The sequence below is a fragment of the Crocodylus siamensis genome, chromosome 3, assembly GCF_052110815.1.
Source record: "Crocodylus siamensis isolate JL-2025a chromosome 3, ASM5211081v1, whole genome shotgun sequence".
NCBI classification, from domain to species: domain Eukaryota; kingdom Metazoa; phylum Chordata; order Crocodylia; family Crocodylidae; genus Crocodylus; species Crocodylus siamensis.
This window is the reverse complement of record NC_143397.1, coordinates 56,109,082-56,117,950: the sequence shown is the minus strand read 5'-3', so window position 1 is coordinate 56,117,950 and position 8,869 is coordinate 56,109,082. Positions and strand designations below refer to the sequence as shown.

General features: G+C 44.9%; 1 long non-coding RNA gene across 1 annotated transcript; it reads left to right on the top strand.

The window, feature by feature from the left end:
* The first annotated feature begins 372 nt into the window (after positions 1 to 372).
* LOC149868295 (uncharacterized) lies at positions 373 to 8,352 on the top strand. Its single transcript, XR_016440969.1, has 3 exons — positions 373 to 423; positions 1,682 to 1,757; positions 6,406 to 8,352. It is a non-coding gene; the product is annotated as an uncharacterized LOC149868295 (long non-coding RNA).
* Positions 8,353 to 8,869: the final 517 nt, after the last annotated feature.

Sequence of the window (8,869 nt, the reverse complement as noted above, 5' to 3'; positions counted from 1 at the left end):
CTGGTTGGAGCAGCCCTGGTCTGTCCAACTGATCCCCCAGGTCCTCTGCCAGCTTGGCCTGCTCCAACTGGGCTCCACGTGCTGCAGAGTGGCTGACTGAGGCACAGGATGCTGCTGGCTAGGCCTGCGCTAAAACATCTTGTGCCCCAGCCACTTGGGCGAGTATCTACATGTGTGCTGCTGCATATGAAAAAACTCCACAGCACGGTAGTACTTGTAAAATACAAGTACTACCCTACTGTGGAGTCTATTGCTGGGGTGGGATGGACTTCACCTCTCTCCTAAAGGCAAGCATATCTTCTTTTCCAGGTTGGCTGATCTCGTACGGCAAGCTTTAAACTAGCATCTCCTGGGGAGGGGGCAGCAGGAAGATGAGGAGACACCACCCGTGCAAGACAGGTGACAAATACAAGGAGTGCCCAGGTAAGAAACAGGGTTCCAAACAGTCTCCCAAATCAGGGGGTGGCACACATAGCTAGGCAGGGCCTTAAATGCATATATATCCAGTGCTCGTGGTATGGGGAATAAGCAGGAAGAACTTGCCCTCAGAATAGCCAGTTCAGACCCAGACATAATAGGGCTTACAGAAACTTGGTGGGATTCATCCCACGACTGGGCAGTTAGCATTAGGGGCTATAGGCTTTGCAGGCGGGATAGAGAAGGAAGGAAATGCGGGGGTGTGACGCTCTATGTCAAGGAGCAATACACATCCTCTGCCAGCAAAATGGGGTCAGAGGGCAAGCGGAAGTGCTCTGGGTCAAGATACAAGGGGGTCATGGGGAGAGGGATCTAACGGTGGGGGTCTACTACAGATCCCCAACCAAGGGGAGGAGCTGGATCGGAAATTTTCAGGCCAGCTTGCACAGGCACTTAAGGCGAAGGATGTAGCTGTCATGGGTGATTTAAATTACCTGGACATCTGCTGGGAGGAACAGTCAGCCAGGTCAGACCGTTCCAGGAGGTTCCTGGCCGAGATACAGGACCTCCACTTAATTCAGGAGGTGCATAGTCCCACCAGAGGAAATGCCCTGTTGGACCTGGTCCTGGCCACAAGCGATGACCTGGTAAGAGGCCTCTAGGTCCTTGACCACCTGAGTGATAGCAGTCATCACTTGCTGGAATTCACCATCCAGTGCAGGGTGTCAAGGGCCTGCAGCAAGGCAGTAGCCCTAGACTTCAAGAGGGCCAGCTTCAATGTGTTGAGGAGATTAGTGGGAGAGGCGCTGGGGTTCCTGAGAGCAGGGGCGCTCAGTGCCCAAGATGAGTGGTTGTTCCTTAAGGAGATGATACTCAGGGCCCAAGGGGTGACCATCCCAACAAAAAGCAAGGGGGGCAGGAGTACCCAAAAGCCCCCCTGGCTCACCAAGGGTGTATGGGAATGCCTGATTGCCAAAAAGGCGGCGTACAACCGGTGGAAGGGGAGTGCTGTCTCCAAAGAGGAGTATACCTCCTCTGCTTGGGCCTGTAGGGGGGCTGTCAGGAAAGCTAAGGTGGACTTAGAGCTAGGACTAGTGTCCAAGATGAAAGGTAATAAAAAGTCCTTTTTCAAATATATAGGGAGGATGAAGAAAGCACCGGGAAATGTGGGGCCCCTGCAAGATCCTCTGGGCAATCTGGTGGTTACGCCAGGGGAAAAAGCAGACCTCTTTAAACAATTCTTCATCTCCATTTTTTTGTGCAGGGTTCAGAACTTCCCCACCGTGATGCAAGACGGACTTGAGGGGAATGCCTCCAGACCTCAGGTTGGGGAGGACCAGGTTAGAGAGCTTCTGAAGGGGCTGGATGTGTTCAAATCAGGGGGCCCAGATGCTCTCCACCCCAGGGTGTTGAGGGAGCTAGCAGGGTTTATTGCAGGGTGTCCCTGGGAGCTAGGATGGGACTTACCGGCGATGGCGGAGAAACCCACACGGCACATCTGCCGCTTGTTTATACCAACCCCGGAAGATGACGTCACTGCGAGCAGGCGGCCGGCGGGGATAAAAGCAGCCACAGAAGAAAGCAGGGGGAGACGGAGGAACCAGGACCGGGTCCCACAGCAGGAGGGGTGGAGAGTCCCAGAGTGGGACAGGCGGCAGATTCCCCAATAGGAGGGGCAGAGAGCTCCAGAGTGGAGCAGATGGCAGCTTCCCCAGTGAGAGGGGCAGAGAGCGCCAGAGAGGAGCTGCAACCCGCTCAGCCGGAGGAGAGAACAGCAGCGATGGCCAGCTGCAGGGCGTTGAGTAAGCAGAGGCAGGCAAGGAGGCCGGAGACGGACCACAAGGATAGAGAAGCTGGCGGAACGTTCGATGAGGGCTCTGCGGATTACGGACCTGAAGCCGTGAGACTCCCAGGTCAAGTGCTGGGGTGGTGGTGTGGGGACACGACCCTGCTAGAGGGGGCCAGGACCCGGAAGAGCCCTGAGAGGGCGCAGTCGGGCGGAGGTCGCCACCAGCCGGCCGTAGTCAGAAACCTATAGGGGTACTGGAGAGATTGAGCGACAGATATTGCCCAAGGGGACCCAGGGAGGTCTGAATAGGAGTCCCCAGCCAGTAAGGGGCCCTGGGGCCAAGCTTTAAGTTGTTTTCAGGTTTTGTTTCCCAGTTAAAGGGGTACCCCAGCAGGAATAGCCGAGGGGGCACATTCAGGAAGAGAGGGTCAAAGATACTTTAATGGAGCCCTACCTGTGCTGGGACCCAGTGTAGGGCCAAACAGGACATGGGGAAGTAGAGGCCAGGGCAGGCTGGCCCATGAGTAATCCTATAAGGGCAGGTCAGGCCAAGGGGAGCTACCATCAACAGGAGGTTGGTCCCACAAAAGAGGGGAGAGCACTAGAGGTGGCGTGAGGCCGGGGTGCAGGGGTGGCAGAGCCCCGCAATGTGACCGCCGAGGGATCCTGGGCCATGGAGCACCCACGAACTGACCTTAACTGAACCTAATAGCAAGTTGTGGCAGGCGAGAACTAAGGCGGGGACTGGACGTTAAGAGACCTACTCCGAACCCGCAGTTATCCGATGTGATCAGCAGCGTTCCCCCTACCGAAGGCGAACCACCTACAGGGAGAGCCCTAGTCCAGCGGTCACACAGGGCCCTTGGCATAGCTTTATGAGTGCTCGTGGTGCTCAGGCCTGGTGCCAGATGATTGGAAGATAGCCAACATGGTCCCCATTTTTAAAAAAGGGAGGAGGGAGGACCCGGGCAACTATAGGCCCATCAGTCTTACCTCAATCCTAGAGAAACTCTTTGAGAAGATCATCATGGAGCACATCTGTGATGGGCCAGCCTCAGGGATGATGCTCAAGGGCAACCAGCATGGTTTCATTAGGGGCAGGTCATGTCAGACGAACCTGATTGCCTTTTATGATCAGGTCACAAAAGCTGACTTTAATAGGGGTGCATGTGTAGACACTGAGACGTTTACTGGGCCATTAATTTGTCAACTATACAATAAATGTCTCATGTACATGCACCCATTGTTTTTTAGATATCTAAGTTACCTGGTGACATTCTACTTCATGTAATGATCTGAACAGATATACAAGGCTATAGGCCTTATGCAGCTACAGTTTTGCCATATGCAACCAACTTTGTGCCCACTGTATTCTAAAAAAGGATTCGATGGTGCTCCAGTGGCATTCAGAGTTAATGATACAGCCTCTGAATCAGAACTTCTGGACCTTAAATGCTGGAGTCTGTAAGTGGAAGAGGAATAAGGGAAAATCCCTGGTCATACCTTGTTCACTCTGCCTTTCAGCATCTATTGTCCTGCCACAGTGGGACCTATTGCCTGACCCAGTAAATGGCCATTTTTATGTTCTTACAATCATGTTTATTAAGGCTTTTGATTCAACTCTGTTCTGGACTTAAAGAAGTGCAGCACAAACTCTCAAATTGGTAGTTTACCAAAAGTAATGACTAGTGACTGGTGCTGGCATGTTTGCATGTGCAGCCGACCTGCCCAGGACTGGTGAGAACTGAGTACTCTCAGTTTAAGCCCACCTGCCCCTAAAGGAATTTGATTTATGACCTCTCAAAATTCCAAGACACCAGCCTTATTTATAGGATTAGCACTAATATAAATTTAAGTAACCAAAACTCTAGTACAGTGATACTGAATGAATGTTAAGGCTATACCTTCTGTTATGTGAAGGATTCAGTTATAATCACAAAACACAAATTAAAAAAACCCAAACAATCTAGATGAAATACTATATTGTTTCGCAGATGGTAAGTGTTTGAGAAGAATTTTGTCTTGGAAATATGGCTGAAAATGAATCCCTGGTCTCTCAGTGTTGAAAACTTTAAAAATGTGTGTTATTCCTATGTTCCACACAACTTCTCTGTCAGAACTACACATCAGTCTATGAGAATTTCCAGTAACACTAACATCTAAATCAGTATTGCCAGAAGTTATGTCAAAATATGTGATGAATTCCCACAGGTAGGTAAAAGATTTTGAATATCCCTGTTATTAACAGATATGTTATTTTCCATGTGTTTATCTCAGGATGAAATACAGAACAGTTACAGTTTGATACTGCTCCATTAAGTTTGCCATTGACTTCAATGAAAGCATGATTAAGCCCCTTGCTGAGGTAGTCATATCAAAATTAGATCTATCCATAGGGGTTTAATTTGTGCGTACCTGATAGTAATTCTAATTAATTTAAAGATTATTAATTTTGAGAACCCAGAAATATGTTTTGTGCTTTATAGAAAGATGCAGAGATGGCACCTGCTTAAAAGTTCCCAGTCTTAAAGTCTGATTCAGCTCCCATCAGTGAGTGGGATTTGACAAATGGAAAGTGCTCTGTTTATTTTGTTTGTTTAAGTGTTTCATTGAATTGGGAACAAGAGGGGTAAAGCAGGAAGCTGAAGTTATAAATGGGGTGGTCAACACATTTTTGCTGAAACAACTTGTGTTTGTATGATTAAAATCCTGTTAAAATAAGTCACAGCTGTTAAGTTATTACTTTTCAGTGATCATTAATATGAACAAAAGGGAGCTGCTAACTTACGTTAGGTGTTGTTTTTATTGTATAAATAACAACTAAAATTGTGCCTGAATTGTGTTTAGGCCCAATCTTGAGATCTGCAATTTGACAAAACCCATAAGAAGTGTATGTATATGACAATGTGAGGCTTGGACTCTTAACACTGTCTTTTACCTTAATTGTTTGTGGTTTCAAAATGAAATTAATCTGAATGATGTGTGATTTAAAAATTCTGTTCCTATGTATAGAAACCACAATTAATGTGATTAAAACCCAGTTTATGAGAGACTCATTTTTCAGTACAGAAACTATGATTGATATTTGTTGTTTATGACTTGTAGGTGTGATGAACAGACAAACAGCAGAGTTCTCACAGTACTTAATCTTTCTTTTATAACCAGTATGCATGCAGTCAGAATATGTTATTTTCATAGTTTCATAGTTTCTAGGGTCGGAAGGGACCTGAGCAGATCATCTAGTCCGACCCCCCAGCCATGGCAGGAAAGAGTACTGGGGTCAAATGACCCCAGCAAGGTGTTCATCTAACCTCCTCTTAAAACCCGCCAGGGTAGGAGCCAGCACCACTTCTCTTGGAAGTTGGTTCCAGACCCTAGCCACCCTGACTGTGAAGTAGCGCCTCCTGATATCTAACCTAAACCTACCCTCTGCCAGCTTGTGACCGTTATTCCTGGTCACTCCTAGCGGTGCTTGGGGGAACAGGGACTTCCCCAATGCCTGCTGATCCCCCCTGACTAGTTTATAACAGGCCACAAGATCCCCACTCAGCCTTCTCTTTTGGAGGCTGAACAGGTTCAGGTCCCATAGCCTCTCCTCATAGGGCCTGCCCTGCTGTCCCCTGAACTAGTACTTTTCTATATTATTTTATATTCTGTATTTTTCTATATTGTCAATCAAGTTACCTTACTGGCTATTGTTATATTATATTTTTCCAAGTATTTTTTTACCAGCAAGCATGTTGTATTTTACTTTCAGAAGCCAAGGGTTTGTATGAAATGTCTTGTTAGTAGAGCTGGAAAAATGATAAATATATTTGTCCTGAAGTAAATTAATGTGGAAAAAAAGCCAACAATTCTCCCTGAAAACTATGGGCAGTAAAAAGAAAGGAAGGAAGGGAAGAAAGGAAGGAAGAATGGAAGAAAGAAAAGAGCCCTAAAAAAGTAGTTAACTGCAACTGCAATTTATATTTGTATTGTTTTTTGTTTGTTTGTTTTGTTTTTTACTTCACAGCCATAATAATCAGACCTTTTACTTCTTTTTCTCTACTCTTATTTGGCCATACAGAGGCATTCTTCTGTACACTATTTTGTATCTGTTGCCCACTTTTAGGCTTGACCTGCCAGACTTTTTATCCTCTGGCTGTGTATACATGTGAAAATGACCTAGGAGAATTCATCTGGGTTTGTTCTCTTGATAGAAAACTTACCTGGAGATGCCTGAACAGCTTTTCAAATGCTGAGACCCTGAAGAACAGAGAGCTTACAGTGCTGATGCTGCTCAGCTATGGGGCCACTAGGAAAAACATCTCAGCTCTGAAGACGACCCTTTGTCTACCTGAAGACAGATAACAGCAGTTCACAGGGCATCTCCCTGATTGGCTGACCCAGACTGCTCAGTCAGACTGTGTTTCCATAGCAACAATTTCAGAGTATGAAGTGGGTGTGTTTTGCTCCCTACTCAGCCTTAGTGACACACTGTCTCTGGAAGGAAGAGGGTGGCAAAGCAGCTTAGGATGGTGGAAATAGTGTTGTGGCTTCTCTTAGAAGGGTAAGCTGTACAGACATTAGCTCTTCTAGGAGAAAATCTCCTGGGAATGATATAACTCTAGTTGTTTCCAGGTTTTCTTTTTCTTGGAAGGACCATTTTTGCTCTGGGAGAAAAATCCTGGACATCTGTACACTTATGGTTTCTCCTGGGACAGAAGTGATACTCCCAGGAGAAACTGAGTGTCTGAACGTAGTGTTTAGTCACTTTAAGTCTCTTTTAAAAGAACAGCTGTTTCCTGAAGTTTGTTAAACTTAGGTTTAAAATGTTACAATAGCAAATAGCTGAGATGGTGGGGTGGATGGAGTGGGGGTGGGGGCTACATGCTCAGCAGCATATCCCCTTGTGCCCTCCCAGATAGGTGATCAGCTGTGGGGGGACCCTTGGTGCCCCCCCTCAGACCCAGGAGGCACCAGTCTCCAAACCTGGGGGGTGGAGGGGTCTCCCCGCACCCACTCCATGGCAGACCTGAAAGTGGACCAGAAGTGCCTTTGGTCCGTTTCCAGGTCTGCCATTGAATGTGCTGTGGACACCCCCGCAGTCCTGTGAGACGCTCCATTTGCCCCACCATCTCAACATTCATGAGCCACCTGGTACTTTGGATATGCAGAAAAAACATATAAAGCTGTGTTTATGTCCGAATCATCAAATCCCTCTGAATCAAATCGGAGGCTTCCGATTTGACTGGGAGAGATTAATGAGTCTCCTGATTTGATTTGGATTCAGAGATTTGGCCACTGAATCAGGCCAAATCACTTCTGAATTGAATCAGTGACTGAAGCTTTGCACAAGAGCAAGAGACTTCTTTTTAAATTATTACTTTTATTTTATTTGGTAATAGACAAAAATATTACATAGGCAGGAGTCCTCTGAATTTGTCTGACCCAAAATGTGAAAATTCTTTCTTGAGGTACAGGAAACAACTAAAACAAAAATATCATTCAATTTTTTGTTTTAAATATGATAGATTTAACTCTTTCACCCAACTCCTGGTACATTTAAAGCTTTATAATTCACCATGTTTTGATACAATAACCATTTGGTTAAAATAATCAATGACTTAATGTTTTGTTCATGATCACTTTTTTTTTATTAAACTTGTGCATATTGTGGCAGCATGTACTATCACATCCTACAGGCATGTCATTCCAAATAATTTATTTAATTTTTTTGTTCTTGCTTTATATTTCATGGATTAAAAGGGTCATTGTGTAGCTTATTTCACCTAAAGGTTCTGATAATTCCAAAAATTGCTCATGCCTTTATTCTCATGATTAAGTTCAGCATCATCACTTCTTGATGAAATTATATTAGTGAAATCATCATTTCGCTATGCAATGTGTAGTTCATAGATACTTGCATAAAATAATATTCCATAGTTTGTGTAATAGAGCTTCTATGAATGATGGGTATATCCAAATTGAATTAAATGATGATTGTAGACTTTTGCACATTTGTGAACAGAAATTATTTTGTGTAGCACTGTAATTTAACAGCATTAGTTGCATATTAAAAATGAGATAGAAGTATTAGGCATGAAGGCACAGTCACAACCAATTATTACCTAAGAGTAAAAATTGATCATTCAGTTTTGATTTTGTACAACTATTAAAAAAATATCCCTGTTAAATTGAATAAAATATGCTGTAGACGTGGTTTTTGTCTGGAAAGTACTGTTTTCTTTTCTGCAGACAAGGTTCTTTGGATGAAACTGATATCTTTTATTAGACCAACTTAAATAGTTGGAAATGTTTTCCTTAGCAGGTTTTGGGGTTTAAAAACTCTTCGTCAGGCTGAGGAAGCAACTGAGGAAGAGTTTTTAAACCCCAAAGCCTGGTAAGAATTTTTTTTCCAACTATTTAAGTTGGTCTAGAAGATATCAGATTCACCCAAAGAACTTTATCTGCCTGTGTCCTTAGACCAACACAGCTACAGCCTACACCCGTTTTCTCTTCTGCATGGAGCAGTATGGGAAAAGATAGGGCTGCATCCTTTGAAGCTGTTTCCAAATGTTAACGGATTAACAAAATGTTAATACATTAAAACAAGTGCACTCATTAAAAAAATAAGGGTAGTGAGGGGGCTTCATTAACATAAGCAATGGGCAATCTGGACTA